At 34.4% G+C, this 9,106-nt stretch overlaps 1 protein-coding gene across 3 annotated transcripts in view; it reads right to left on the bottom strand.

Moving 5' to 3' along the window:
- The window catches only part of LOC105839800 (probable G-protein coupled receptor 158), a 98,984-nt gene that overhangs the window by 74,244 nt on the left and 15,634 nt on the right, over window positions 1-9,106 (bottom strand). The gene's annotated exons all lie outside the window — the stretch shown is intronic.

Genomic DNA, 9,106 nt, shown 5'->3' with positions numbered 1-9,106 from the left:
TAAAACACCCCAGATAGACATGTCATACTGAACATAACATATGTAAATATTTATTTATATTTCGCCATTGCCATACGCATAAAATTGCAACCATTATCTAGGACATTGCTTTAATAATAGGTTAATTGTTTTCTGCTTTTGGCAAAATAAACAGCATATAATCTATACAGTATTAGAAGACGTCTTTTATTTATGAGGATGCTTTCGAGTAATATGCCGTCATTTTCAGTCCAATTTCATTGTGCTGAAATATGTTTTCTGGAAGATTATATTTTATAATCTTTTAGACAGATTTTACATGCTCGATCCATTCGTCTTAGCTGTAGAATAATAATTCGACATGGAGAACTGATATGGAAAATATAGATGCAGATATTTCACAGGCTGAGAAACGTATCAGTCGAGTATATTTGAATTGCAGAAAACTTCTTTGCTGAAAAAGCTCACTCTGCTTTGCCGAAGCTTTTAATTTCAATTTTTATTTCACGTCATAAATATCATAATGCGAACATTTACCTCCACATTTCATTAATAACGTATGTGACATACATACTAGTATTAGTCACAATTTAATAGCTGCTTTTTATTTCGGCGTTGGCTACGCCGCAATACATCATTACAAATTTATTACAATTTCATCAACATTGCTTATTTATATTTTACATGTTCTACGTTTGATGTTTGGACATAAAATATTACATCGGAAAATTTAGAAGAACATGCAACATCCGCAGATTACGAGTTATATACATCACGTTGCGGTGTATTAAACGTCGATAAAATATTTAATACTAGATATTGTTGTAGATAATTGTTTGTAAATTTTTCACCGACAATGCCGGTTTCACTAAAGGTATTTAGCGGCGATGACGTTTAAGCCGCAGTTTCCACGGGTCGGACGTAATCGGTGGCGATTAAACATGGACTCTCTCCCGCATTCCCTTCGGGGGCAATAAAAAGGCCTGTGAAGCGTCTCTTTAAGAGTCCCCGAAGTCCTCGTTTCTCATCGTCGAACGCTGCTCGTCCAACCATCGCCCCATTGTTTGTTACGTTATCGAGCGCCTTTTGCGAGCTTTTATCCGCGTCACGGAGCCCCAAAACACAAGGCAAGAAACCGGAGAAGCCGGGAGAAGCTACGTGCAGCAGTTCTCGCACGTATGCATGCGATGGATACGCGCTCCCAGAGATTGTCTGAGAAATTTCTCCGGTGCGCTCCGGGGCGTTTTTACAACGGCGAGAAAGGGCAGGCGGAAGTAACGCATTTACAACTCTAATCTAATTTTTAAAGGCAATTCTCCGATATAAAAGTTTCAGCGGCATTCAGGCACAGGTGAGTGAAACGTCGGGTGAGAGAAAATGCGTGTGAATTATTCGCGATGCTTCGCGCTTAAGTGTACCTGAATCCGCCCGACTAAGTGTAACGCAAATGTAATCCCTTTTAACGCATTTATCACAATTTAGCCCGCGCTCCCTCTTTCCTATCCCGCACGCCGTTTGTACAAGTAAATGTGTAAAAGTTTTGATACTTATAAAAATAAACCCGCGAGGCTTTCCCCCCCCCCCTCCCCTCCCCCCGTGATAAATACACCCACGAAAAGCGCGCGCGGGTTTTGCGAGAGCAAATAGCTCGGCGTTCACACGGCGTGTTTGGCGCCAAACGTGGCATATGATTACGGTTTATTCGCCTCACACGAGGATTATAGCCGGCATAAAGAGGTTCGTGCAATCTCATTCAATTAGACAGAGCGGAGACAGAGGATGCGGATTAAAAGATAACGCCGCCGTCCGATACAATATTAGAGGGTGAGCAAGAGTGAGAGAGGCGAGAGGAAGCTGAAAGACGCGACTCCGTTCGTGAAATCGCTTGTTATAGAGGAGGCTTGGTATCACGGGAGCGTATTATATATCTTTACACGCCCGATGGAAATACGCGTATTAGTAGCTTAATTCACTCCGCAAGTAGATAGCGCGTAACAAAGGGAATTTAACACACAACGTAATTCCACCATGTCACGAAACTTAGGCCCTTTGTGAAAGATTTATAACAAGACCCTATCGGGCCTCTTCCCATCGCTATATATATATATATGGTACGTATAGGGCGATATCGTTATACGCCCGTACCCACAATAGCGGTAGGTATCGTCACGGCATTGGCATGGAACGATGGAAGAGAGATCACGTCGCCGCGACGAGGCAGCGCGCGTCTACACGGTTCACGACATATCGATCGAGGTTTCGCGACAGAACGCTGAGCTCAGCATTGTCTGTCGTCGTGTGTGTTGAAGGAACGTGCGGCATCGTTGCCGTGACATTTCCGTTCCTTTCAACGCGATATCGATACCGTTGGATCTAAGAGCCTTCCAGTTTAGAGCGACGGAACAATCTACCCCCGGAGAAGTTCCCGCGGGGGTAGATCCCGCGCGGTAACCCGCCGGCCGCATCTCGACGGTCATTAATTCCGCGGAAAACATTTTTTATTACTTTTCGAGAGGAGCGACGGCGCCGGAGGGATGGGGAGAGGGCTTGCAGAGAGGTACAAAGGATCGGGCTCGCTTTCTGCTGAACGTTTCGCGAGTATCAATTAAAAAGGGCATGATTTTCCAATTAATTTAAAGAGGGGCTTTAACATCCGAACGACGCTAAATCTCTCTCTTATGACAGGGCTTTAAGTATCGCACGGATGCGAACCGTTGACACATTTAATTGTAAATATTGAAAACACAAATATCACGGGGTATCGCGAAAGAACGATTGAACTCCCTCGGGTAATATGACGAACTTTCCTCTCTCGTAAGAGGAAAGGGCAACGTATGAAATTTACTCTGACATACAAATTAGATCATTTAATTTAAAGTGTAAACTTCCCTCTTTTTTTTTTTAACGCAATTTAATTACAGTCACATTTGGACACCTACTTACATTTAAGGAATTAAAAGTTTCCAAACATTTTCCGTGATTTTTTAGCGTCATGAAACTTGAAAAATAAAATATCTCGAGCGAAAGCAACGAGTTTCGAGCAAATAGAAATAATTAAATCCACGAATGGGTTCACAAAGAATCGTTACGCGTTCCTCCGCAGAAGTCGGTGCATATAACGATCGATAACTTACATGGTTTCAAGCACGGTGTAGATTTTTATCTGGCATATCAATAATGCTATCGGAAACCAACAATACTGCGTTCAATTTTCAATAACATCGTGATTTCTTTTTCAGAATTGCTTTTTCGCAACGCGAAACCGATAGTGGTATTCAACCTTCACTTTACCGCCTATATAAATAATTATTTTACAAAGATGTAAATTTGTAAAATTCTCTCTCTCTCTCTCTCTCTGATTCAAATTCGCAGATATTGAAAAAAACGTTTAATTATATTTTCTATTTTTCCTGTCGACGAGGAGTGAAGAGCACTGCACAAAGGGACAGTCCATTTAATTTGTTCGAAATTGCTTCCCAAGTCTTTTATTTCTTCTTACATGGTTACGTCGGTCGCACGGGAGCGTGTAAATTGTATTGCAATGTACACACGCGGAGGGGCTGGATTTAATTCAAGTAGTTACCCATTTTCAAGTATTTTTATTATAGAACAACGCGTACACCGATGGACGGGGACGAGAGGCACTGAACGATAAACGATGAAATGCGTTTTTGCCGCCAACACTATTTACCGAAACGGGAAATTGTCACGGGGCGGCAAAAATTTATTTGTAATCTCGACAACTGCTCGCGAGAAAGTTTCTCTCCCGACATGTTGAAATTTTATTGAAAAACATACTAGAAATCTATCTATATAGAATAATTACTTCACGCGAAAATGGCGAAATAATGCAGTAGCTCGGAAACTCGGCTAACGGAAGGCACCGACTAAGAACTTCTGAAACAGTTATCCGATCTTACCGTGACTTAAATATATATATATGCACGGTGTAGCCTAATGTTACTGCGCCGCAAGTTTTAATGGAAGAGATTGCAATTTGATAAATTCGAGATCAATCTCTCTCAACTTGGAAAATGCAATGGTAGACCGCCATTTATCTCTTCGTCTCTAATATTTAACACGTATGCCTTACAAACGTATTACAAAATCTTGAAAGAGAGAGAGAGAGAGAGAGAGAGAGAGAGAGAGAGAGAGAGAGAGAGAGAAACGCGGACAACTTTTAAATAGCAAGAAGCACTGAATAATTCATATATTTCGATATATCTCGTGAAAAGAAATGGGTTGAAAAGAGTTAATGTTAAATCTTCTTAGTCAAGGATTGACCCAGATAGTCCGGGGGTTGACCTTTCCCGCGATACTGTTTTACGTGAGTGAAACCGGTCGAAGCTGTTCGCAATCGTCGTAAAAGTAGAGAAGCCATGCTCGCCTACCAGAACGTAGCAATAATTTATGTCGCCTCCGCGAATATAGCAGCCAATAACCGCGGCCAGACGGTAACAGCCAGGGAAGATTGTCGGGTTGGTGGTGGTCGGGCAATTTCTAGGAAGGCAAAAGCGCGGAAGAAAAGGCGACAGAAAGAGGGCGAGAGGCATCACGTGAATCGCAGACTTTTCAAAAAGGGCAAAGACCCGAACGTGATAGTTACCCTCCGATTTAACCCCATCGCCAGTATATTTTTATGTCCCGAAGGCGGTTTCTGGCTGGTGAAGGTGCTGAAAACTTTTCTAATAAGAAGGATGAAGGAATAGTTAAGTTATTTCCTTCCTCCCTCTTTTATCTCCAGTTTTATTTTATAAGTAACGCAAAGTAATTTTATAAAGCAGAAATATGACATCCTTTTAACAAAATGTATTTTATTATTTAATTCTTTTTTTGTTCTTCAAGGGAGTTTCTATACAAGTCTAAAAGTTTTCGAGTCACCGCGTTACAGTAGGCAACACGTCCATTGTAAGAAAATCTTAGTTCCTGGCGGAAAATTAACTCCAAGCGTTATTAAAGGAACAAAAAGTTTGTCGATCCCGGTCACGCAACAAACGTTAAATAATGCAATGTTAAAAAATAGAGTTATTAATAGCAAAATGGATAATTGTAATAATAATAGCAAATTTAGTTTGTCTTAGAAAGACAGGCCGGAAACTACTTATCGTGTCTCACGAAAGTAGTTGAAGAACTCTATTAAAGTTATGAGTGTACCACACACTCGTCTACATTCTAAAAGCTTGCGTGAAAGAATCTAATACTTTACGTTGTACTCACATTAACATTAATATTTTCTTATTGCCATAACCGGCTTAAATCTATAAGATAAATGCAGATATTCTTTTATTTACAATAAAATTACGTTTCAAAACTTTGATGTAGAATATAACGTTAAATGCCCTAAACTGTCGTTATATGTGCTTATTGTTTAAACTACGCAGGATTAAGTGTTTGCGCGTAAAACATAAACAATCTATATTATACACTAAAATTATGTTTTATGTGTCACCTATGTAAACAATAATCTAAAAATTATCAAAGATTTAAATTTCATCAGAAACAGCAAAAATTATATTATATTATAAAAGTTATATTTCTTCATTTTTAACATTTTACATTTTTATTTTATCAGTACTGAAATCATATGAACATATGAAGTTGTATAAACAATCTTACAATTTAATTAATTTTTTCTGTAAAGATAAACTCGAGTATGATAAAGTTTTTTAAAATGCAAAAAATATACTTTTATTTTTATGATTTTTTAATAGCGTTTAGTATATTACTTTACTGAAGCTTAAGGTATGTAACACTCTCGATATTATAAATAAAATAGAAAATAAAAATTTTATATTATCAAAATATTGAAACATAAATATTGGTCATCTTTCATAATAAAAAAAAAGAATTTTTAGAAAAAATATAGCCATAGTATTGCAGTTGGCCATACATATTTTATGTAGTTAATATTTATAAACTAATAAAAAAACTTATAATTTGATATATTTAGTTTTATTGTTACATACTAACATATATTTAATTTTATTTTTAAACGTTTCTAATAATGAATGTTCATACAAATTTAGCATCTACTTAACTCATTGTACGGAAAAAATTTGATATATCTATGATATATCAAATTTAAAATATTATGTGCGCAGCTTAATTTTCGTCTTTTTTATAAGATATATACATAAACACTTACTCCGAAAAAAATCATGGGCCATTTTACCCAAACTGTGAGAAAAAGATAGTCTTAGTATTTATTAAAAAATAGAAAAAAAAATAAAAAATATAATTACACGTACATTACAATTTACATACCATTATTATGTTTCTAACGTTAATTGTGACAACCATATGCTTAACCGTAATTTATTCGACGTTGTGGCAATTTTTAATGAACACATGAAAAACTTTACAGGCATTCAAAAATAAAAACGTGATATAATATCTACAATATTCTTATAATTAGTATATATAAATTATAGTAAATATCAAATATCTTTGAAAATAATTACCAGAACACATTATTTCGTAATTATTGGAGAAATTATAGCCATTAGCCCTTCTCTGAATAGCCATCGTACCCTAATTTATCCTATAGTATTATTCAATAATTTACAATAATAAATTAAATATTAAACTGATGTACTTAATAATTGATATAGAATTTATATTGCTTATATTGTTTACATGAAAAATATTTGTACAAACATAATTTGTATAAATAATGTGTAAATAATTTATGAAATAAATAATCAATATAATCTTGAAATGACGCACCCTGATTTAAATTAATATATGATAGTAATGTTATTTTATTTAAATAAAATATTATTCAGAAAAGATGGAATTATTTTATTGATAAAAATAATCATCAATTTTTATTTTAAAAATAACAAAAAAATTGTTTATTTCTTAAGAATATGTAATTGTATTATAATATTTAGTATTATATAAAATTAATATTTAGCTTAAACACAAATAAACATCAACAATTAAAAAATAAAACTACTGCGCATAGTAGTCATCAGTATAAAAGTTCGTAAGTCGAAGGGAATCGTAAGGGATACCTGAATATAAATGGACATATTTTATCGATTCTTCAGACATATTTTTCTTGGAAAATATACTGAATGGAATGTCCCGACGACCTATCCCGATAAATCAGAACCGAAAAAGTTAAGCAAGTCACCTTCTTTCTTCACGCAGCTTCATCTCGCTTGTGAAATCGATTCTCCGTCGATTTTACGCGCGTGCATTCGCTTTGGACAACTCGAGGCTTCTTCGTAGGAAGTGCTCAGAAATTTTCTGATGGAGCCCATTCGAGACATCGTGTGCCTGCGCGCAAGCACAATATTGAGTTTCGAGTCTCCCTTTATGCTTCCACATTGTTCCCGCAAACGAGACGTTTGCTAGGAGCCTTTGTCCTTCGCGGTAAACTTCGGCATTTCCGAAAATCAAAGTAGGATCCAATTTGCGAGTTTTTGACAACTTGCATATTGAATGTCACTTCGATACTTTTTTCGCAATACTCGCCTCAGACGATAACTGCGCAATCAAGTCGAAAATGATTGTTCTGTCGGATTTACCGCGAAATCAAATAAAATCCATATCAGCGAGATAAATAGTAACAATGTTTACCTATAATTTCAATCCTTCCGTATTTGTCCGCGATAGAAAAACAAATTTGCAAGCTCCGCTGTTATGATTCTTCAATTATCATTTCGCGTTATTACTCGTATGTTTTCAACATCCATTCGTTATATATGAACGCAATACTGAAATTATCGAATAATAAAGTAAAATATAAATAATATACAATTTTATATTTACCGTGTCTTTATATATTATAACTGTTACCTGAATATGCACGAAAATTAGTAATTGTTCTTTAAACACTGCACACCAACAATTGTCTGATTGTAGAAATAAATCTCAATTCTGATTCAAGACTTAAGAGTTAAATTTAAGAAATAAGGAGTAAGCACTTTAGAAATTATATTTAAATATATTGTATTCGAAGGATTATGATCTGTAATACTTTTAAAAGATCTCAGCCATTTTATCAGTATAATTTTTTGAGGGGTAATATTTTAAAACAGTTGTAGCTTTTTCAGCAATTTTTCTATAAAATTTCAAGTATAAGAATCGCAAACATTTTACTATTCCAGAGTTGTCTCAGAAATGTTACAGATATATTTCGCAACTTTTATGAAATGTTTCACTTTTTAGTTGAAATATTTCTTTCGAAATACTTTTGAAAAATTTCGGTACTTTATGTTGTTCAACCGATTCTAGACTCAAAGTTATGAAATATTTATTACTTAAGGTGTTATTTATAATAATGTGACGACTGCATAATAGATCAAGAGGAAACCGAAATGGTAATGTAGTCCTCTCATAAAAATAAATTCATAAAATTGATTTTGTGTTATATATATATATATATATATATATATATATATATATATATATATATATAGTATAGTGTTTTGTTGTAAAGTTATATAATTAGTCAAAATAAAGAGAAAATATTGTAGAATATATGTGCAAATATATGTACATATATTTATACCTATTAAATAATTACTTCAACGTGAAAATTTTAGGATGTATGTGTCACATCTCAAAACATTAAAAAAATTAAAAAATTTTATAGACTGTACACTATTATTATATATATGTGAATAACTATTTAAAATTTGCGCACAGTTCTCTTATTGACATGAAAGTTATTTAATTTCATACAGTTTTTCTATCTCATGAACGGACATGAGAATCAATTTCTATTGGTAACTGAAAGAAAGCGGACAAGAACCTCTTGAAAATTATCGAATAGTTGAAGATCGCTTTTAGACTACTTCTTTATTAAGATGTAATCTGTGTGAAGTGAATTTCAGAACGATCAAAGATAGAAACTTTTCGGAAGATTGTGTCCAAAGTTTCAACCAAGAATTCTATTTGTCGAAACTGTAATTTAATTCTCGTCTCGAAGCTGGGACTCATTTTACAAGTAATTGTTTTACAGAAATCCCAAATAAATATTTTATAAATTATTTTAAATTGTTTTAAAAATCAATCTTGTAAATTTTTTGTACGTTCAAAACTTGTTTTTCTCTCTTGAAACTTTAAATGTAATAATAATAATTTTTGTATATCATGAATATGTTATTTTAAACCA

The sequence above is a fragment of the Monomorium pharaonis genome, chromosome 4 (assembly GCF_013373865.1).
Source record: "Monomorium pharaonis isolate MP-MQ-018 chromosome 4, ASM1337386v2, whole genome shotgun sequence".
Taxonomy (NCBI): Eukaryota; Metazoa; Arthropoda; class Insecta; order Hymenoptera; family Formicidae; genus Monomorium; species Monomorium pharaonis.
Note: the sequence above shows the minus strand (reverse complement) of the source record. Positions and strands in the feature narration are given on the sequence as shown.